General features: G+C 42.4%; 1 protein-coding gene across 4 annotated transcripts in view; it reads left to right on the top strand.

Moving 5' to 3' along the window:
* The window catches only part of cd276 (CD276 molecule), a 461,861-nt gene that overhangs the window by 386,842 nt on the left and 51,464 nt on the right, over positions 1-23,555 (top strand). The gene's annotated exons all lie outside the window — the stretch shown is intronic.

The raw sequence follows: 23,555 nt of genomic DNA, 5'->3' as shown, positions 1-23,555 counted from the left end.
ATCAGGGCAAGCTTTTCACTGTGCCTCAGTGCATGTGACAATAATAAAGCAAATTCAATACCAACACCAAGGTGCAAGCACACACACACAGAGCTCGAGGCAAGGACTGAACTCAGGTTGCTGGCACAGTCTGACAGCAGCTCCGTTAGCTGCATCACTTTGCCAGCCTTGGAATTTTGCAAAGCGCATGAAACACATAGCTGAATTAAGAAATTTATTACACGATTAGTGCAGAGAAAGTGAACTGCGTTCGTTCATTTGTTATGTGTCATGTCATATGACAGGGGCGACCGTGGTCTTTCCATGTCCATGATTGTTCTTGGCAGATTTTTCTACAGAAGTGGTTTGCCATTGCCTTCTTCTGGGCAAGATGGGTGACCCCAGCCATTATCCATACTCTTCAGAGATTGTCTGCCTGGCGTCAGTGGTCGCATAACAAGGACTTGTGATATGCACCAGCTGCTCATAGGACCATCCACCACCTGCTCCCATGGTGTCACATGACCGTGATTGGGGGGTTACACAGGTGCTACACCTCGCCCAGGGGTGACCTGTAGTCTAGCGGAGGGAAGGAGCGCATTATACCTCCTTCAGTAGTGACATATCTCCACCCTTCTAGCATCTGCTAAAGACATGATGATGCACTATGTGTAAGTCTTGGAGGCACCTCACCCATGTTACTGCTTATCATTTGCAGTACAGTTTGATAAGGACATTAGTGTTGTCTGACATTAAAGTCATTAGAATGGTCTCAAAACTGAATCATTTTCCTTGTGTTAGTTCATTCCTGTACTGGGGCTGCTACCATTGTTAAACTTCCCAAATGCCAATCTCCATCAATCAGTTGTTCCCCTTCATACAGTTCAAAAGATCTACTTCGCTGGCTGCATTTTGATTTGGGAGATGGTAGAAGTAGACTCATTGGAGGTTTGTAAGATAGAGATGGATGCATTCTCAATAAGCCATTGGGTAATCGGTTACTGAGACCAAGAGGGAATTTGGAGATGTTTGCAGTTAGATCAGCCATGATTTTATTAATTGATAGAGTAGTTCTGAGGGCTTACTATTGATTGATATGTTCATAATCTATTAGGTTGGAGATTTCCAACTAATGATTGATCTATCATTGGTTGCCATTTACAGAATTCTAATTTTTACCACAGTTTGTGGAGTCCTCTTGTTTCATTCCCAAATGACTTGACTGTGATTTTTAAACAGTGACCCCCTAGTTCCGGTCTACCCAGTCTTCTTCCCCAGTTGTTACTATGCACAGCTATTGACATCCTCTCCAAGCTGTTGATCACACACCCAACATTGCTGTGCTGAAACGTTCATTGAATTGATTTCATCAATTTGCTTTTAGTTGTCCCCTAACTTTAAGAAAATAATTGTAATGTGAGATGATTTCTCCAGCTCCTGAGTATTGACAGCATTCGAAATGTTAATTTCATTCATTGTTAAAGAATTAACTCTCAATCTCACTGGAGAAATAATTAGCAGTTTTCTTTGGAAATATTTTCAGTGTTGAGTGTGACCACAGAAAGTGACTGTCATTTTCAAAGTAAAGGAAGTGTCAAGTCAAATGATGTAACTACTAGAAAACCAACTGAATTTGGCACATTATTAAGTCCAAAACTATATTAACTATTAAAGCAATCAACAACGGATCTGAGTAAATCAAACAAGTCCATGTCTGGGCACTCATAAAACATGGAACGGACTTTCATCAAAGCCGCTACAAACAGCTCCCAGCTAAGGATTAACTATTCAAATTGCTTACGAAATAGACTTTACAAATTTCCAACCATCTTCTGAGGAGTCAATCCGTTTTGAACGAGAATTAGGTGGAGTAATTATCAGACGAGCCGGATAACGCAGAGAGGGATGACAGTTAATCTTATAAAGTTCAGCTATGATTTGCTGGCATTTAATTCGTTCAGCATAAATATCTGGGGTAAATTCTTCAACTATACGAATCTTTGCTCCATCATAAATTAGCTTATCCCTTTTCCTTGCATCTCAAAGAATAGCTTCTTTGGTTGTAAAGTAATGCAGACATACTATAATAAGACGAGGTTTCATTTCAGCTGAAGGCTTGGGACGTCGAATTCGGTGAGCTCTGTCCAGTAGCGGACAGGCTTCAAGAATCCCACTGAAAAGTGAATATAACATGTTCAAAAAGAACTTTAGTAGCTCACCGGTTTCCGTATTTTCAGGCAAACCCAGTATGCGTAAATTCATCCTGCGACTTCTGCTTTCCAGAACGATCAATTTCTTCTTAATTCTTAATAACTCCGAAGTAACCTCATTAATTTTCTTTTCCATAGAAGATAACTTCAGTTCTTATTCTTTAATAGTTTGACTCATTGACTCCTGTTCTCTTTCCATTCTATGAGTGCTCTGATATTGATCTTCCAGATTCTTCAAAGATTCCTGAACAGCGAAAATAGTTTTTTGAAGCTTTGCATTAGCGTTCGTCAGCTTATCGATTTTGGTGTCTACCATACCAATCTTAGCATCTATATCTTCTATTAAAGAGAGCATTCTTTCTGAAGTGGAGACTTCCTCTGATTTCTTTGTTTGTTCAGCTTCGGGAAGAGTTTTGCCACCTCTTAATTCAATTCCAGATCCAATATCAGCCATCGTAATTAAATCGTAAATCCTTCAGCAAAAGTAATAAATCTTCAAACTTTAAACGAAGTGGAAAGTGAGTTGTAAAAGATGGAGCTGTGAGAAACGCACCTTACTCCATAAGCTGCCAAGGGGAGACTCGAATTTGGCACATTACTTTGTTATTTATTCAGATACAACTCGGAACGGGCCCTTCGGCCCTTAGAGCTGCACTGCCAGAAAACACCCCTCCTCCTGATTTAACCCTAGGCTAATCATGGGACAATTTATAATGACCAATTAGCCTACCAACCGAAACGTAGGAGGAATTGGGGGAGGAAACAGGAGCACCGGAGGAATCTCATGCAGTCATGGGGAAAACGTACAAACTCCTTACATATAGCGGAGGGAATTGGACCCAGGTCTCTGGTACTGTAAAGCATTGTGCTAACCACTACACTACTGTGCCAGCATTAAAATAAATAATAAAGTTATCCACAAAGAAAATATAGACAAGATAAATGGACATACAAAATCTCGGATTTTATCATTTATTTTCAGCATCCTGACTTTCTGGATTTAAAATACAATGCTTTGTTCAAGATTGACGGAGTAGATTACTGGAGAAAGGCATGCTTGGTGCTTGTCATAAAACTGTAATCCTCAATTGATCATTGCCTCTTACTAGTGTTTCTCATTAAACATTTATCTTCTCTGCCAAATGTTGTTATGTAGGATCTTGGGAGCTAATACGCAGTTCTGAAGATGAAAATGTAAGCCTCTTGTTAAAGGAAAGCTGACAGTAGTTGTCTCCAAAGGTCACAGTTGTTTAATGACTCATGCTGGTTAACAAGTGACAACGCTGCAGAGGGTTAGACAAACAATGCAAAATCTATCAGTTCCCTCTGTGGATAATTTTTGATCTGCATTAAGCCAAAGGCAAACAGGGCAAGTGCATCATCGGTTTCACTTTGTCTCGGGAAGAACTTGATGCATTTTCCGTTTTGGGACAACATATTATTTTCTGTGCATAGTACATTCTGGCAATGACTGCAGAGTACTTCATTGGCTGTAAAGCGTTTGGGGATGCCCTGAAAGGGATGCAAGAGGTGCTAGAAAAATGTAAATCTTTACTCCTGGCCTTCATGGAAGTGACTTCGTATCCAGCACCATAATGGACCTGTCAAAGCACAAGGTGAAAGCTCTAAGCTTTCAACAAATGCCATTGATGATTGAATGCCTAGAAACAAAATTGCTAGATGCAATGAATGTTCAGACTAAGTTTTAAGTTAAACACATTTGTTATTGGAATGCAACTGAACTTCCCAAATACAAAGAGTTCTGCCACTACGAGAGGCTCTGCAAACTGCAAGACATTTCACCTGATCAACATAACCTACCCTGAAAATTAATGGGTCTCAGAGCTCTGCTACATTATTCATCCGTCGGGTGCCTTAAATAACCACCTTCTTCCCTCATTGGCCGGTAATGAGGGGAGGAGACCCCTTCTACATTGTAAAAGTGACTACTCTTCCCAACAATATCCATTAGGTGTAAACACATTGAAAGGATCAAGGTAGGAGGCCATTCATCGCCCCTTAACGCTTCACTCCCACTAGCTGTTCTTGACCTGGGAAAGACTTGACATGAAAAATTCTCAGTGTGTTTAGCGCTAACAGTCCAGCTCATCTCTCTCTCTCTCTCAAAGTTCAAAGAAGATTTATTATCAAGGTACATATGTCACCATATACTACACTGAGATTAATTTTCTTGCGGGCATTCACAGTAAAACAAAATACAATAGAAGCAATGAAAAACTACACATATCCAAAGACTAACAAACAACCAGTGTGCAAAAGAGGACAAACTGCAATTACAATAGTAAACAAGTAAATAAATAAATAACACCGAGAAAAGGAGTTGTAGAGTCCCTGAAAGTGAATGTGCATTGTGCGAGTGTGCAAAGAGGAGTTCATTTGTCCCATGTACATCGAAGTGTACAGTGTGCACAATGTGAGTATGCACCTTATGAGTGTGTGGGTGTGCAGAATGTGAGTGTGCACCATGAAAATGTGTGAATGTGCACCAAGTGAGTGTGTGAGTATGCACCATATCAGTATGTGGAGTGTGCACCATGTGAGTGTGCAACATCCTGTAGTGCGAGCACCCACTTAGATTGTTGGTATGTAATTCACACTGTAAAATAGTAGCTGCTTGGAGCATGATCCTGCCCCACAGGTGTGTATTTGCTCATGGAAATGGACGCAAGGTACATACCAGGGTACTGGTCATCTTCTACAGCACTGTATTAAAGTTACAGTGAAATGCTATACCTTCTTCAACAACATCGTTTGTTGCCTCAGCGGTCCTGCAAAGGATAAAATGCCATGCTTTGAATGTCGTCTTTTGTGGGAAATCAGCTGAAATATCTGCAACTTATTCGGTGATCTCCATCCAGGGTATTCTGTGGCCAGGCACAAAGTTGGGCTTCCTGCCTCTGCAAAACTTTCAGATGAACACACCCATGGAAGCATACTAGTGTGCAAATCCAATACCTTTCCTGTCCAAGTGCATTTTATATGTTGTTAATGGTCTGGCCTCAGCCACTTCTCTGGAAGCTTATTCCATATACTGACCATCTGCTGTGGGAAGAAGATGCCCCTCTGATTCCTGTTCAACCTCTCCCCTCTCACCTTAAACCTATACCCTCTAGTTTTTGATTTCCCAATTTCATGGAAAAAGACTGTGTGCATTCGACAGGAGTCACTGTAAGTTGGAAAGTATAAGGGTGGGATGGAAATGAACCTGATATAACTTTAGGTTCCTGGAGGATAGAACCAAGGCAATTGTCCAGAATGAGAGGTGATACAGTCAGGGATAAAAGCAAATGCACTGAGGCGGGACCAGAGTTGAATCATCTTCCTACCAGGGGAAAGCCACAGTGACCAGGGCTCTGGCACCGACTCTAACTCTGTGGCTCAGAAGGGAAGCGGGGAGAAGAGGAGGCACTAATTAAAGGGGATTCTATAGCTTAAGGAACAGGGAGGAGATTCTGTGGATGTGAAAAAGCCACCTAGATGGTATATCGCCTCCTAGGTGCCAGGGTCAGGGATATCTCAGATCAGGTCCACAGCATTCTAAAGGGGGAGGTTGAGCAGCAAGTATTTGTGGTACACATTGGCTCCAACAACCTAGATAGGAAATGGGAGTAGGTCCTGGAGTGAGAATATAGGGAATTAGGTAGAACAGTGAAAAGCAGGACCTCTAGGGTTGTAATCACCTGATTGTTGTCTGTGCTATGCACCTCTAAAGGTAAGAATAAGATAATTTGGCAAATGAATGCATGGCTGAGGAATTAGTGCAGGGGGTAGTATTTCAGATTTTAGGATCATTGGGGAAAGTATGATCTGTTCAAAAAGGACAGGTTACACCTGGACCCAAGAAGGACAATATCCTTAAGGGCAGGTTAGCTGGAGGTGTTGGGAAAGCAATAAACTAATTCCACAGGGGGATGGGACTGGAGTGATTGGGCTGAAGATGGGACAGTTGGTATGCAAGTAGATGCAGTGTGTACTGAGACTGTGAGGAAGGACAGGCAGATGACAGGGCAAAATTGCAGTTAGTTGGATGAGTTGAAGTGTAACAAGAGGGCAAAATCGAAAAGGTTGATGAATACAGTATATTTGAATGCATGCAGCATACAGAATAAGGTAGATGGTCTCAAACCAGTTAGAGTTTGCAGGTATGATGTTATAAGTAGCAATAAGTCATGGTTGAAAAGAGGATCATAGTCGGAAGCTTAATATCCAAGGATACACATTGTATCGAAAGGACAGGTAGGTGGGCAGAGGGAGTGGTGTGGCTCTGTTGATAAATAATGAAATCAAATTCTGAGAAAGAGGTTATCTTGGATCAGAAGATATAGAATCCTCATGGGTAGAATTGAAAAACTGCAAGGGTAAAAAGATCTTGATGGGAATTATATATTGAAAGTTACGCAGGATACAGGATAGAAATTACAACAGGAGACAGAAAGCGCATGTAAAAAAGGCAATGTTACAATTGTCCTGGGGGATCATGTAGGTAGATTGGGAAATTAACGTTGGTGCTGAATCCCAAGAGGGGGAATTTGTAGAATGTCTGCGAGATGCTTTCTAGAGCAGCTTATGCTTCAGCCCATGGAGGAAAAGAAAATTCTGGATTAGATGTTGTATAATGAACTAGATTTGATTAGGCACTTATGGTAAAGCAACCTTCAGGAGGCGGTGAACAGAATATGATAGAATTCTCCCTACAGTTTGAGAGGAAGGTAAAGTCAGGTGTATCAGAATTACAGTTGAGTAAAGGAAAATGCAGAGACATGAGAGCAGAGCTGGCCAACATTAATTGGAAGGGGCACTGGTAGGGATGATGGCATAGCAACAAGGCTGGAGTGTTGGGGAGGAATTCAGAAGGCACAGGATAGATGCGTCCCAAAGATGAAGTATTCTAAAGGGAGGATGAGGCAAATGTGGCCGACAAGAAAGGTCAACGACAGCATAAAAGGTGAAGAGAGTGCATGAAATATTGCAAAATTCACTGGGAAGTTTGAAGAGTGGGAAGTTTTCAAAAACAAACAGAAGGTCACTAAGTAAGTCATAAGGGAAACAAGATGAAGTATGAAGGAAAACTAGAGAATGAAACAAAAGAGGATACCAAAAATTTTTACAGATATTCTGTACAAAGAATAAAAGAGAGGCAAGAGTAGATATTGGACTGGTAGAAAATGACACTAGAGGGGTAGTAAAACAGAACAAAGAAATGTTGGACAAATATAATAAGTATTTTGTATCATGCATCAGTCTTCATTGTGGAAGACACAAACAGAACGCCAGAAATTTGTGAGTGTCACAGGGCAGAAGTGAGTGTAGTTGCTGTTAATAACGAGAAGGTGTATGGGAAACAGAAAGGTTTGAGGGTAGGTAGATCACTTGGACCAGACGGACTGCACCTCAGGGTTCTGAAAAAGGCAGCTGAAGAAATTCTGGAGACATTGGTAATGATCTTTCAAGATACACTAGATTCTGAAATTGTTCTGGAGGACTGGGAAACTGCAAATGTCAGTCCAGTCTTTAGGAAGGGAGGGAGGCCAAAGAAAGGAAATCATAGGCCAGTTAGCCTAACTTCAGTACTGGGAAGATGTTGGAGTTCTTTATTAAGGATGAGGTTTCGGGGTACTTGGAGGCACATGATAAAATAGGCCAAAGTCAGCATTGTTTCCTTGAGGGGAAATCTTGCCTCGCAATCTGTTGGAACCTTTTGAGGAAACAACGGGCAGGGTGATGTTGTTCACTTGGATTTTTAGAAGGCCTTTGACAAGGTGCTGCACATGAGGCTACTTAGCAAGATAAGAGTGCATGGTATTACAGGAAAGATGGAAGCATGGATAGAAGATTGGCTGATTGGAAGGAGTGAGAGTAAAGGGGGCCTTTTCTGGTTAGCTGCTGGTGTCTGGTGATGTTCCGCAGAGGGTTGGTGTTGAGACCGTTTCTTTTCAAAGATTCAAAGTACATTTATTATCAAAGTATGTATACAACTGAGATTCATCCTCTCACAGGCAGCCATGAATCACCATGGAACCCAGTCAAGAAGACGTCAAGCACCCAACTTGCGGGAAAAAAATAGCGCAAATGGTAAAAAGCGAGTGAACAACATATAGAATGTCAAACATCAAATCAGTAATATTCAGTTCGGTTCAGTTTGGTATCACCCTGTATACTGAAGGCCACAGGCCCATTCTTTGCCAGAGTGCCCCAGTCCACATTGATGGCCCTGATCAAACTGCTCTAAAACAGAAGAGTAACCAGATTCCAGGAGCACATGAAACGCGAGCCAGAACGTCCCCCAAAATTAGTCCACAGCCTTGCCGATCAATCCTAAATTTCAAAGTAAATTTTATTATCAGAGTAGATACAGTATATGTCTCCATGTACAGCTCTTGAGATTCTTTTTCCTGTGGGTATACTCAGCAAATCTATAGAATAGTAACTATAATACGATCAATGAAAGATCAAGTAGAGCATAGAAGGCAACAAACTGTGCAAAGGCAAATATATATAAATAACAAGAGCAGTAATATTATAATAATATAATACTTATTATATTTGTTGACATTTCTTTGTCCAAAATTGCTACCCCTCCAGCGTCATTTTTGAGCAGTCTTTTACTTATCCATTCTCTTTTACTCTCTATACAGTATATCTGTAATGAAAGAGCAGATTATTATTTAAATGGTAAAAAAAATTGCAGCTTGCTGCTGTGCAGAAGACCTTGGGAGTGCTTGTGCATGAATCACAAAAGGTTGATTTGCAGGTACAGCAGGCTATCAAGAAGGCAAAGAGAATGTTGGGCTTCATTGCTAGAGGGATTGAATTTAAGAGCAGGGAGGTTATGCTGCAACTGTACAGGGTAAGGGTGAGGCCGCACCTGGAGTACTGTGTGCAGTTCTGGTCTCCTTCCTTGAAGAATGATAAACTGGCTTTGGAGGCAGTGCAGAGGAGGTTCACCAGGTTGATTCCGGAGATGAGGGGGTTAGGCTAAGAGGAGAGATTGAGTTGTCTGGGACTGTTCTCACTGGAATTCAGAAGAATGAGAGGAGTTCTTATAGAAACATAATAATGAAAGGAATAGATAAGATGGAGGCAGGAAAGTTGTTTCCACTTGTAGGTGAGAATAAAACTAGGGGACATAGCCTCAAGATTCAGGGAAGTAGATTTAGGATGAAGGTGAGAAGGAACATTGTGGGCTGAAGCGCCTGTACTATGCTGTACTATTCTATGTTAACTTCTTTTCTCAAAGAGTGGTGAATCTGTAGAATTCTCTGTCCAAAGAAGCAGTGGAGGCTACCTCAGTAAATATTTTTAAAACAAGGTTGGATAGATTTTTGCATAGCAGGGGAACAAAGGGTTATGGAGCAAAGGCAAGTACGTGGAGATGAGTCCATGGCCAGATCAGCCACGATCTTATTGAATGGCAGAGCAGGATCGACGGGCCAGATGGCCTACTCCTGCTCCTGTTTCTTATGTTCTTATGCATGAAATAACAAGATAAAGTGTCCTTAAATTGAGACCATTGGTTGTGGGAGCATCTCAATAGGTGAGTATGCCCTTTTGTTCAAAGGCCTGATGGTTGAGGGGTAGTAACTGTTCCTGAATCTGGTCATGCGAGTCCTGAGGCAATTGTACCTTAACCTGATGGGCAGCAGTGAGAAAAGTGCATGGCCTGGGTGGTGAGGATCTTTGATGATGGATGCTGCTTTCCTATGACAGCATTTCATGTAGATGTGCTCAATGGTTGGGAGGGCTTTACCCATGATGTAGTGGGCCGAATCCACTACCTTTTGTGGGATTTTTCATTCAAAGGCATTGTTCCCATACTGGGCCATGATGCAGCCAGTCAATACACTTTCCACGACACATTTATAGAAGTTTGTCAAAGTTTTTATATGTCATGCCGAGTCTCCGCAGTCTCCTGAAGAAGTAGAGTTGATGTCGTGCTTTCTTTGCGATTACATTTACAGTATATGATGGGTCCAGGACAGGTCTTCTGAGATAGTGACACCCAGGAATTTAAAGTTACTGACACTCTCCACCTCTGATCCTTCTATGAAGGCTGGCTCATGGACCTCTGGTTTCCCTCCCCTGAAATCTTCTATCAGCTCCTTGGTCTTGCTGACATTGAGGAAGAGTTTGTTGTTATGATACCACTCAGCCAAATTTTCAATCTCCCTTATTTATGCTGCTGTGTCACCACCTTTGATACAGCCCACAATGGTGCTATCATCAGCAAACTTGAATATGGTGTCGGAGCTGTATTTAGCCATAGGTGTAAAGTGAGTAGAGCAGAGCCCAGCACCGCAGCCCCGTGCTGCACCTGTGCCGATGGAGATCATGGAGGAGATGTTTTTGCCAATCCGAACTGACTGGGGTCTGGAAGTAAGGAAATCCAGGATCCAATAGCACAAGAAGGTATTGAAGCCCGGGTCTTGAAGTTTACTGATTAGTTTTGAGGGGAAAATGCTGAGCTGTAATTGATAAAGAGCATCCTGATGTATGCACCTTTGCTGTCCAGATGTTCCAGGGTTCCATGAAGAGCCAATACGATGGCATCTGCTGTAGACCTGTTGCTTCAGTGGGCAAATTGGAGCGGATCCAAGTCGCCACACAGAGAGGAGCTGATATGCTTCATCATTATCCTCTCAAAATACGTCATCACTCTGGATGTAAGTGCAACTGGGTGATGGTCATTGAGGCAGGTCACTATGATGTTCGTGGGCACCGGTATGATTGAAGCCCACTTGAAGAAGATGGGAACCACACTCTGCTGAAGCGAGAGCTTGAAGATATCCATGAACGCACCATCGAGTTGGTCAACACTGGTCTTTAGTTCTTGGCCAGTACTTTCGAACTGGATGCTTTCCTTGGATTCACCCACCTGAAGGCAGCCTGCATGTCATCTTCAGATCCTGAGACCAAAGATCAGGAGTTATGAGGGATTTGCGATGGTTTCTCCATTTTCTGACAACATGGATCCCAAGACTCTTGCACTTTCCTCTGACGGCAGCCAGATAGAAAGAGAGGAAGACTGGTCAAATGCAGGCGGATGGCAACAAAAACCCACCTATACTCCACTCTTGTCCGCATTGACTTCAGCCTTGCTTGCTGCTTCAGTCGGAGGGAAACAATGGAGATGATCACGGGCTCGCGCCCTTGATGCCTCATTCAGAGAGAAGCAATAGAGTTGATCATGGGCCCACGCCCTGCCTCAATGCTTCCAGGCCGTGCACTCCGCTCCAAACCTCAGTGAACTCCCGCAGAGACAGTAGAGTGCCAGATTTCTCAATCGGCCGCAAAACACACCATCAAAATCTAAATCACAGTTTCCAATCACTCACAGCTTAGTAGAAGAATCATATTCGAAAAGAAAAGAAATAAGAGAAGTAAAAAGAGTAGTTTCGTGATCTGTCAGCAGGATGTCGCTGTTGGTCACGTTATTCGCTGGTGCCATCGTCCCACAAAAATTTTGTTATATGTCAATGATTTGGACGATAGAACTGATAGCTGTGTGGCCAAATTTGGTGAGGTAGATAAGTGGAGGGAGAGGTGGTGTTGAGGAAGCAGGGAGTCTGCAGAAGGATTTAGATTGGGAGAAAAGGCAAAAAAAGTGGCAGATGGATTATAGTGTAGGGAAGTATATGGTCATGCACTTTTGTAAAAAGAGTAAAGGCGAGAAAATTCAAAAATCAGAGGTGCAAAGGAACTTGGGAGTCTTTGTGTGGGATTCACTAAAGGTTAACTTGTAGGTTGAGTCGGTAGTAAGGAATGCAAACACAATTTTTGCATTCATTTCGAGAGGATTAGAATATAAGAGCAAGGATGTTATGGTGAGGCTATATAATGCCTTGTTCTGACCACACTGGGAGCAGTGTGAGCAGTTTTTGATCCCTTTTCTAAGAAAAGATATGCTGGCATTGGAGAGGATCCATTGGAGGTTCACAAGACTGATTGCGGGAATGAAAGAGTTAACAAAAATTGAGCGTTTGATGGCTCTGGGCCTGTACTTGCTGGAATTTAGAAGAATAAGGGAGAATCTCCCTGAAACCTACCAAATACTGAAAGGCCTAGATGTGGAGAGAATGTTTACTGTCATGGATGAGTCTAGGACCAGAGAGCACAGCCTCAAAATAAGGAGATGCCCATTTCGAACAGAGATGAGGAGGAATTTCCTTAGCTAGACTGTAGTGAATCCCTGGACTTTATTGCCACAGAAAAGTGTGGAGGCCAAGTCATTGAATATATTGAAAGTGATAGGTTTAAGTTCTGATTAGTCAGGCTGTCAAAGGTTACAGAGAGAAGGCAGGAGAATGGGATTTGAGAGTGATAGTAAATCAGGCATGATGGAATGGTGCAGCAGGCTTGATGGGCTGAACTGCCTAATTCTCTGCCTATGTCTTGTGGTCTTATGGTCTTACCTTACTTTATTGGAAACATTAGGTGTGGGATATGTAACTTGAAGTTCAGCTTAGTGTCGCATTTATCACCAACATTGTGATCAGTCTGGTTCAGCTTCAGGAAGTGGCCTGGGAGAAATTTGGAGTTGGCATCCAGCTTGCATTGAAGAGCTCTTGAATTATCTAGATGTTCACCAGAGGATGCAATTGCCCTTCCAGTTGATCGAGAGTCACTGTACCAATAAGATGTGACTGAATAATCCTTTCTGACCAGTCACAATTACATGCATTTTTATACAATTGGATCTTTTGAAGAAATTGTGACAGTATCCCAAGCGGAGAAAATCAAGAATTCCGAGGTTAATTGGATGAGTCAGTTTGCAAACATCAAGTGACAAATACATTTTCACTGCCAAGTTATCAGTAGTGAGTTTGAACCCGTTTATTTATTTGCATCTTTTCCTCATTATGTTAACTGGAAAAGTCTGACTTAAAACCTTTCAAAAGCTTCAGAGTAGAATTGAAATTCAGTTTCCAGTTAATAGAAGTCTTTGAACTCCAGAGTGAGCGTGTAAGTCAGTATAATTTTTATTGATATGCTTTTAAAACCCAAAGATTAACTTAAAGCTTATAATATCCTTCCTATTTACTGTTTGCTCCTTTCATTTTCAATGGTCTATAAATGAGGAAAAGACACACGAACTGTGAAGAAATTATATGCCAACTCCATGGTTAACTGGATTGAATTGGGATCAGGCATAGCCTGGCACCCACAGTAATAAGCAGCAGCAGTGAAGAGTGTGGCCTCAATTTATAATCTGAACGCTTCTACATTGAGAACCTGGTGAGTCTCCACAGTGATGCATCACTACTTTCTCCTGTCCACATTGTGATTTTGTTTAGCAGCGGTTTTGGACGAGTGGTGTGGAGGGTGTTTGGTGACACATCTGGTTGAGCTTCTACATGCAATGATCCTGGTTCAATACTGACCTCTGCTGCTGTCTCTGCATGGATTTCCTCTGGTTTCCTCCCACATTCCCAAGATGTTCTGGTGTGTTAGTTGGCCACAGTAAATGACCCCTTGTGTTGGTGAGTGGTGCGAGAATCTCTGAGGCCTTCGTTGGTCAGGGTCGACCATGGATGTTGTGACCTAGCTGTCTGGATACACAAAGCCATGGGGAGGCGCACGGCATGGGGATTATTTTATCAGTAGTGGGAGCAAATTCCTCTTCATCTCTGTTCTAAATGGACACCTCCTTATTTTGAGGCTGTGCAAATTAGGTGGCAAATTCTGGTTGTGCCAATGGTGTCTTCATCTCACAGATGTACACAATGAGGCAGAAATGGGGGAATCAGTAGGAGTGACTTCAAAAATCTCCCAGAGTGTGAGATATAGGAGGCAAACATAGGAAAGTCAAGCAGGTCAAATTTCATAATGTTCAAGGAACCCACTGAGCTGCCTTCCAATTTAATCCCTGTAGTTAGTCAGCTCTTCACTGTGAACTACTGTAACCCATTTCAACAGTGTTATTGTATTGGCCGACTTAACAACTGTCCACCTCTCCACTCTTTGGCATTTTGTCAGATGAAAAGCAGAATCAATGAGCTGAGATTGCAGAATTACGAAGAACATTCTATTCAGATTTTCTGAGCTGTGTTGCAGGATTCAGATTGAATCAGCCACACATCCACAGGAGATGTCTGCATTATTTCATCTTTGGCGGCTGTCAATTATAAAGAAAAACACACTGACACACATCCAGAAGATTTCTTTTTTGTGAATTGTAAGGATTGCTGAGTTTTATGTGCAAGGTCGTTGTTAATGGCTTCAATTGTCTGTAACTTGCCCAAGAATGGAAACTTCTACATGACTTGAGACATCTGTTAACAGATGGTGACAACTCTAAACAAACCTCTCTCTCTCTCTCTCTCTCTCTCTCTCTCTCGCTTTCTCTCTTTTCTCTCTCTCTCTCTCCCCTCCCCTCCCCATCTCCCTCTCCTCCTGTCCCCTCCTCATCCCCTCTCTCTCCCTCTCCCCCTCTTGCATCCTCCATACCCCTTTCTCACACCCTTCCAATATTTGTGATACTGGAAGGGTTAAATTCAATACAATGGAGCGGACATTTGGTTTTGGTCATAGATCTTCGTGATTTTTATAAATGACCTGGATGAGGAAGTGGAGGGATTGGTTAGTAAATTTGCTGATGACACAAAGGTTGGGGGTGTTGTGGATAGTATAGAGGGCTGTCAGAGGTTACGGCGAGACATCTGAAGGATGCAAAACTGGGCTGAGAAGTGGCAGATGGAATTCAACCCAGCTAAGTGTGAGGTGGTTCATTTTGGTAGGTCAAATATGATGGCAGAATATAGTATTAATGGTAAGACTTTTAGCCATGTGGAGGATCAGAGTGTACCAGCAATTATTGCATAGTCGCCATCGAAACACTGATCATCCTTATCACTGAGGCATAACATGAACATTTTAGTAAGTTATACATTGTGATGCTTGCTCCTGACTGTGTCTAATGCCAGAGATCAGTACATTTGTCCATTATTATAAATATAATGATTACTACTCCAATCATGAGTAGGAACATTGAAGGACCAACAGAATGAGATGCAAGAACACATTCGGCAATTTACTATCTTTTGTTACATGGAAATCAAAGACAAAATTGCTCACACTTCACATTTATCTCTGATAACTAATGTACAGTACATCTTTGATCTATTCTGTCCCTAATGTTGGGCCACTTTTTCATCAACATCACATGGACTGTGCTCCCTAGCGATGCAGCAAGGGAATTACCTGCTGGAATGCCTGATCCAGCCCTGGCAGTCTGACGCAGTGATTATCCGACAAGCTTCAGTCATAGTGTTCATCAGTGACCTTTGGTCATAAGGATGCTTGTCATGGACCTTTCATCTCCAGGAGGGGAGAAAAATTCCTCAATAGGGTTGAGGAATGAGAAGTATGGTGGAAGGAATTCCATGGACACGTATGGATGAGCATAAAACCGATCTGTCACTGCAGATGCGTGGTGGAAAGATACATTGTCCTATATGATGACATAGTGTGGGTCATTGATCTTGGCATCCTGTTCCTCCTTGAATGCTAAGAATTGTCTGTAAAGCCCATCAAGGAATGTGATAAGGCGTGGACTGTTATTTTGCCCAATCATTGGGATGTGTGCCAAAACCCCAGTGCTTGATATGGCTGCACATATATGAATATTTGAACTTCTCTTGCATGTTGCCCTTTGCCCTATAACAATCCTCCCTCGACACCTTGTCTTAGACAAGGTTGGCATATTAACAGATTTGCAATGATTGCTTAATTCCTTGCAAAATGGTGCCACGTTGAGTCAATGATGTAGGATTGATGCTGTCAGCTGGGGGCATTTGATTATGCTTTTCTTGACCTGACACTTCCAATTGATTTTGGTGTCTTCTGGTGACTGCTGTGTCTAATGTTTTGCAAGAAGTTTATTAGCAATTGAGGTAGGTGTACCTGCACTGAGAAATGGCTGACTGTTGTGCTGTGGTGGTTTCGATTTTGCTCATTTGCAGTTTAGAATTTACCACATGCGCTACTGGCTTGATCATAGTGGTTAGGCAACTGAGAAAAGCTGGTAACCCCTAGTGAGGAACTTCCTTCAGGATTGAACACGGAGCCTCCATTTGTGTCTTAGAGGTGGGGGCAGTCATTTGACACTGATGAAATAGCTTTTGAGATGTTACATCAAATGGCTTTGCACATCTGCGAGGTTATGAGAGTGAGGGATAATTTAAATCCAGTTGAAGTTCGAAGTCAAAGTAATTTTATTTTCAAGGTACATGTATGTCACCATATACAACCCTGAGATTCATTTTCTTGTGGACATACTCAATAATCTATAGAATAATAACCATAACAGAATTAGTCGAAGACTGCCCAACTAGGATTTTCAACCAGAGTGCAGAAGACAACAAACTGTGCAAATGCAAATATAAATAAAGGGAACATCAGATAAAGAGTCCTTGACAGTGAGTCCATTATTTGTAGGAATATTTTAATAATGGGGCAGTGAAGTTGAGTGAAGTTATCCCTTTGTCTTAACCCAACACATCATTTGTCCATTTCCGTTCACAGTCGCTGCCTGATCCACTGATTTCCTCAATTGTTTTTTGTGTTGCTCTGTCTGAATTACCTGCAGTCCTCTTGTGTTTCTTATTTAAAATTTGGAATGAATTTGGAAATGAGATACAGTAAATGAGGTGCACATCAGCTGTGAACCAAAGGACAAACCAAGTGCTGGAAGTGAAGATTTAAAAAAAAACTGCAGATGCTGAAAATCTGAAATAAAAACTGAAACTGCTAGAAACACCCAGCAGGTTGGGCAGCAACTGTGGAGAGGGAAACGGAGTTAAATGTTTTCAGTTTGTTACAAGAATCATCCCTTGTAATAATGACCAGAGAGGTACAGAGTGATCTGAATTTACCGACAAGTACCTTTGTTGTCTCAACAGAAAAACACGTGAACTTACACATTCAGTACTTGTGTGCACACCTACTAAGTTTTCCTGACATTCCATGAACAGTCAAAGAACAGAAAAGATATTATCAGTTAAGAAAGAGTTTCTGCTGCTGGCCACATATTCCTTGTAGTCCCGTTTTGAATTTTTATGTGTCCCTGGGGCATCTCACATGGTGATAGTTGGTCTCCTACAGAGCTACCGTCACCAGCACTCTTGAAGCTTCATTCCAGCTGCATTCCAGTGTCTTTAGCTGTAGGTCATGTGTCTGACCTTTAACACCTTTCTAAGTGGCTCTGCAACCATTTATTGCCCGCTTTCCAGCAAGAGACAAACAGTAATTTATGGCTCTTCTCAATCAGCAAATAGTTTGAATCATGCAGAACAAATACAGATCCCAACAGTCAAAAACCTGCATGTTATATCCAACCGAAGAACATCTCACAAGTAACTTCTTATTTAAAAATGATCTCCAGTCCAGCAGATTACCTGAGGCATCATTGTGTCTACTTTAAAACACTGATCAAGCCAAGTGACTGACTCACAAATTGGAGAACAGAATGTCTTCATAAAATGGCAGCCTCCATCTCTAAGTATACAGCAAGAACAAAGACAATTGGTCTGTCTGCTTCCACTATCCTCGAAGTCACTGATTTGTAGACTAGTTCTTTCTGGCCAACAGGTTACAACCCTTCATCATATGTGTCCACTGTAATTTCAAGTACTGGTGATGACTATCCTGCTGCTGTTGCCATGGGAACTAGGTGCCTTGGGAACCAGACCAAAGAGAAGATTGTGGACTTTAGGAAAGTACAGGCTGACCACTACTCACTTCAAATACTCAGCTCCTTCGTGAAAAGAGTTGACAGCACTACGTTTCTGGGAGTGCACATAACACATGGTCTCACCTGGTCACTCAACACTATATCTTTGGTCAAGATAGCACAACAGTATCTCCACTTCCTGAGGAGATTAGTATGAGCGAGGCTTTACCTACTCCCACCCCCCATTCTAACCAATTTTACAGGAGCACTATCGAGAGTGTTCTGACCAAATGCATTACTATCTGGTACAGGTATTGCAAGGCATATGACCAGAAGTCCTTATAAAGGCTTGTGAGTTCTCCTGAGAAGATCATCTTTTCCATGTAACAGAGATATTTATCTAAAGCATTGCGTATGCAGAGTCAGTAATCATTCTCATCTGTCCAACAATCTCTTTGACCCCCTACCATTGGGCATGAGGTACCATAACATTAGAACAAGAACTGTAAGGATGGGAAACAGCCTCTTCCCTCAACCTGTAAGACTATTCGACTTGCTGCTACCATTCTTGGCTGATCAAGTATGAAGCACCAGTAGCATTATACGGTTTACTTTTTAACTTGTGTTTTAAATGCACCTTAATATTTGTTAATTTATTTGTGTAATGCACTTCATGCACTGTATAAATTATACTGTATGTACTGTAACGTGTGTGCACCTTGGTCCAGAGAAACGTTGTCTCATTTGGCGGTATACATATGTACGGTTGAATGACAATAAACTGAACTTGAACTTCGTCCAAGCTACAGATATAAGAATACTCCTGCACACAGGTGCCAAGGCTCTGACGTAATCAATTCTGTTACGTATGCGCAGAGCAAGATTGACAACGGAGCAGTAAGATTAAATGATTTTATTGAGTGATATTAGCTACAGAACACGCTGGGCAACTTACAGAGCAGGAGCAATGAACTAAACTTCACCGAGATGAAAACATGCACACTTGAAAGTCCGTGCTCAAAAGAGATTGCCCTCTACACATAGCAGGCTCAATCGATTCACTGTGCGATCACTTGGTTCTCGCAATCGATCTGATGTGGTTCTACCCTCTCCGCAATACATCGGAACTACAGAGGAAAGGAATAGAGTGCTAAACTGAGAAAAAAAGGTGAAGTATTTATCCCACTTGGTACCGGTCAGCTGGCTGGTGCATGGCACATTCTCGCAATTGATCTAATACAGTCCAAATTCTAGCAGTATTGTTCAAAAGTATCTTCACATAGCCGTTGTAGGAAAAGCCTACAGCTAATTATTGCATTATCACTGAACAAGATCAAATTAGCTCCTAACTTTTGCTGACTGTTGGCAAAATCTCCTCCCTAAAGAACATCATACAAAGCAGTACTCTTGCTGACAAAGCAGCTTAGCATCCTCACATACAGCCCTCTAAATAGAGAACATAGAAATACAGAAAATCTACAGCACATTCCAGGGCCTTCGCACCACAATGTTGTGCCAACCATGTAACCTACTCTAGAAGCTGCATAGAAATTCACTAAGGCATAGCCATATGTTTTTCTAAGCTCCAGGTACCTATCTAAGAGTCTCTTAAAAGACCTTATTGTATCTGCCTCCACCATCTTCGCTGGCAGTGCATTCCATCCACTCATCACTCTCTGTGTGAAAAACTTACCCCTGACATCCCCTCTGTACCTACTTCCAAACACCATAAAACTATGCCCCCTCATGTTAGCCATTTCAGCCCTGGGAAAAAGCTTCTGACTATCCACATTTTCAATGCCTCTCATCATCTTATACACCTCTATCAGGTCACCTCTCATCCTCTGACGTTCCAAGAAGAAAAGGCCAAGTTCACTCAACCGATTCTCATAGGCATGCTTTCCAATCCAGGCAACATCCTTGAAAATCTCCTCTGCACTCTCTCTATAGCATCCACATCCTTCCTGTAGAGGAGTGACCAGAACTGAACACACCAAGTGGGGTCTAACTAAGGTCTTCTATAGCTGTAACATACCTCACGGCCCTTGAACTCAGTCCCTCGATTGATGAAGGCCAACACACCATACGCCTTCTCAACAACATTGTTAACCCACGCAGCAGCTTTGAGTGCCCTATGGACATGGACCAAAGATCTCACTGAACCTCCATACTGCCAAGAGTCTTACCATCAATATTATATTCTGTCTTCAAATTTGACCGATCAAAATGAGCCACTTCACACTTATTATCTATGTTGAGCTCCATCTGCCACTTCCCAGCCCAGTTCTACATCTTGTCAATGTCCTGCTGTAACCTCTGACAACCCTCCAGACTATCCACAACACCCCCAACCTTTGTGTTATCAGCAAACATACTAACCCACCCTTCTACTTCCTCATCCATGTCATTTTGTCACAAGGTGGGGAGCAAGGGTGGACCCAAATGCAAGACACAAATACGTCTTGTGAAATTAACTAAATTGAGTTTATTGCTCGTTACAAGGAGAGCAGAGCAGAAGCGGGAATAGCATAATGGACAAGGACTCAGGCCCTGGACTAGGCTGGGATTAAGGGTCTAGGCTGGGATTAAGGGTCTGGGCTAGGACTCGGAATCACGGACCCCGGAGCCAGGACTTGATACTTGAAACCCCTGGAGCCAGGGACTCTTCTTATTCACGGGATAGGCTCAGACACAGGACATAAAACATTGAGCCGGGAATCCTCCTTAGACACAGGATGGAGTTGGGACTCTTCTTACTCATTGGACAGACTCAGACAGAGGACATAAAATACTGAGCCAGGAATCCTCCTTAGACACAGGACGAAGTCGGGACTCTTCTTGACACAGGGTCAGGACTCATCCAGGGTACAGGGCCAGGACCCCTTTTAGATGCAGGACATGGATACGGAGACCACACAACGATGGACAATACTATAACTGGGCACAAGTACACTCCAAGCAGCGGCGAGCTCTTGACTCACCCCAGCGGGTTAACTTTGACTGACTTCCTCTGGCAAGGGAAGGCGGCTTGCTGGCACTTGCTTCGGGAGGAGACTGGGCTTGCTCTGGCAAGAAACTTAGTTGGCTCCGGCCAGATGACATTGGCTCGCACTACCTTCGGTGACTTCGTAACGCTCTCGCGCCGAACGGCTGAAAGCCGGAGTCTTATAAACTGCCAGTTCAGCCGAGAGTAAATTGCCTCTAATCCCCAAGCCCGAGGGACACGGGAAAACAGGGAACCAAAGGGAAACAGGGAGTCAACGGTCCGGATCGTAACACAAACAAAGTACATTTAAAGGGAACTCGATCCGGACCATGACACATTTATAAAAGTCACAAAGAGGAGGGGTCCCAGAACAGATCCCGACAGAACACCACTGGTCACCATCCTCTATGCAAATATGAACTATCGACAACCACCTTTTGCCTTCTGTGGACAAGCCAATTCTGGATCCACAAAGCAACGTCTCCTTGGATCCGTTACCTCATTACTTTCTGAATGAGCCTCGCATGGGGAACCATATCAAATGCCTTATTGAAATCTATATACACTCCATCCACTGCTCTACCTTCATCAGTGTGTTTTGTTATATCCTCAAAGAATTCAATCAGGTTCGTAAGGCATAACCTGCCCTTATTGAAGTCATACTGACTATCCCTAATCAGCTTATGTCACCATGAGATTATAATTGTGCTTGGTGGCAGTCTTATTGATTTACATTACGTTCAGATGTACAGAAATCCTTGAAGGTAGTTTATAATTCACTCTAATCAATACTATTTCTCTAACTAAAATAAAGATTTCTTCTATCCTACTGTTAAGTGATTCTCTAGCATGATAAACATAGAACACTAAACAATAAAGTACTGGCCCTTCAGCCCACAATGTTGTGCCAACCTTTTAACCTACTTCAGGATCAATCTAACTCTTCCCTCCCACAAAGCCCTCCATCTTTCTTTCATCCATGTATCTATCTAAGAGTCTTTTAAATGTCTCTAACGTATCTGCCTCTACCACCACCCCTGACATTGTGTTCCATGCACTTACCACTCTCTCTGTAAAAACCTTCTGTTGACATCCCCTCTATAGAAAAGTCTCCAATCACATTAAAAGTATATCCTTTCTCCATCCTGGAGAAAAGGCACTGGCTGTCCACTCTATCCATGCCTGTTATCATCTTATACACCTCTATCAAGATAAATGACTCTTGGCCGCAATCTACCCTGTTCTAACTTTGCATCTTATTCTCTACTTGCATTTCCTCTGAAACACCTTATTCTGCACTGTTATTTTTTTTACCTTGTACTGCGTCAGTGCAGCGTTGCAATGAATTGATCTGTGTGATAGCATGCAAGAAACCAGTTTACCAATCAACTGAGCATGACGTCTGTAACTTGCCACTCAGTCCAGCTACGTCCAGTGACCACTTTATTAGATACAGGAGGTAACCAATAAAGTGGCCATTGGGTGCTTTTCTGTATGTTTGTGGTTTTCTGCTGCTGCAGCCCATCCACTTCAAGATGTGCATTCAGAGATGCTCTCCTGCACACCACTGTTGTAATGCATAGCTACTTAAGTTACTGTTGACTTCCTGGCAGCCTGAATCAGTGGGGCCATTCTTCTCTGAACTCTCTCATTAACAAGGCATTTTCACCCATAGAACTGCCACTCACTGGATTTTTGTTTGTCCTATCCCTGTAAACCTTAGAGACTGTTATGCATGAAAATCCCAGGAGAACAGCAGCTTTCAAGATACCCAAATCACCCTGTCTGACACCAACAGTCATTCCACGGTCAAAGTCATGTTTCGTCCCCATTCTGATGTTTGGTCTGAACAACAACTGAACCTCTTGACCATGCCTGCATGCTTTTATTCATTGAGCTGCTGCCACATGATGGCTAATTATATATTTGCAGGTGTGCAGGTGTACCTAATTAAGTGGCCAGTGAGTGTACATATCATGTTTTGGCTTGTGTCTGGAGTGGTAGTTAATAGTGTTATTCCTATGCTACTCAGTTAGCCACTCCCACATGGGAGGAGTTCACATACTGCACAAGCAGAGTGATCGATAAAGTTCAGTTGAGTATCCTTCATGCTGGTATCCTGGTGTGCTCTGTATTATCCCTCAATAATGAACACAACATAGTTTACAAAGTGGTCAATGAGTTGGTGCTACAAACCAAGTGATATCCCCAACAAGAAAGAATTTACAATAAAACTGTTCTTGTTCATATATATCTATGAAAAATATCTAGAGACTTATCAACCGAAACTGCACATGCTAGTTACTAATTGTATGCACCATGAGGCATAAGCTGAGACCAGGTCAGGATTGCTTGGCATCACTTTCAAGCTGCATGCAAAAGTGGATACATAATAATAAACTATGGGCCACTGGCCTGGAGAAGTGCACAGAGACACAGACACAGCAGAGAAGTCAGTCAAACTCCCAGGGAGAGAAAAAGACATTTGTAGTCCAAACAAACAAAAGAAAAATAAACAAACAAACAAACAGGAAAATGGAGCAAATACCTACAGTACCGACAGCTACTTACCTAAGAAAGCCCCCCAGAAATTTGACTTCTCTAAAACAGGGAACGTTGACAATTGGCTCAGATGCTTTGAGAGATTTAGAGTTGCAAACAATCTCAGTCAGGCTTCAGAGGAGCTTCAAGT

The sequence above is a fragment of the Mobula hypostoma genome, chromosome 18, assembly GCF_963921235.1.
Source record: "Mobula hypostoma chromosome 18, sMobHyp1.1, whole genome shotgun sequence".
NCBI classification, from domain to species: domain Eukaryota; kingdom Metazoa; phylum Chordata; class Chondrichthyes; order Myliobatiformes; family Myliobatidae; genus Mobula; species Mobula hypostoma.
The sequence above is the reverse complement of the archived record's forward strand: the minus strand, read 5'-3'. Positions and strand labels throughout refer to the sequence as shown.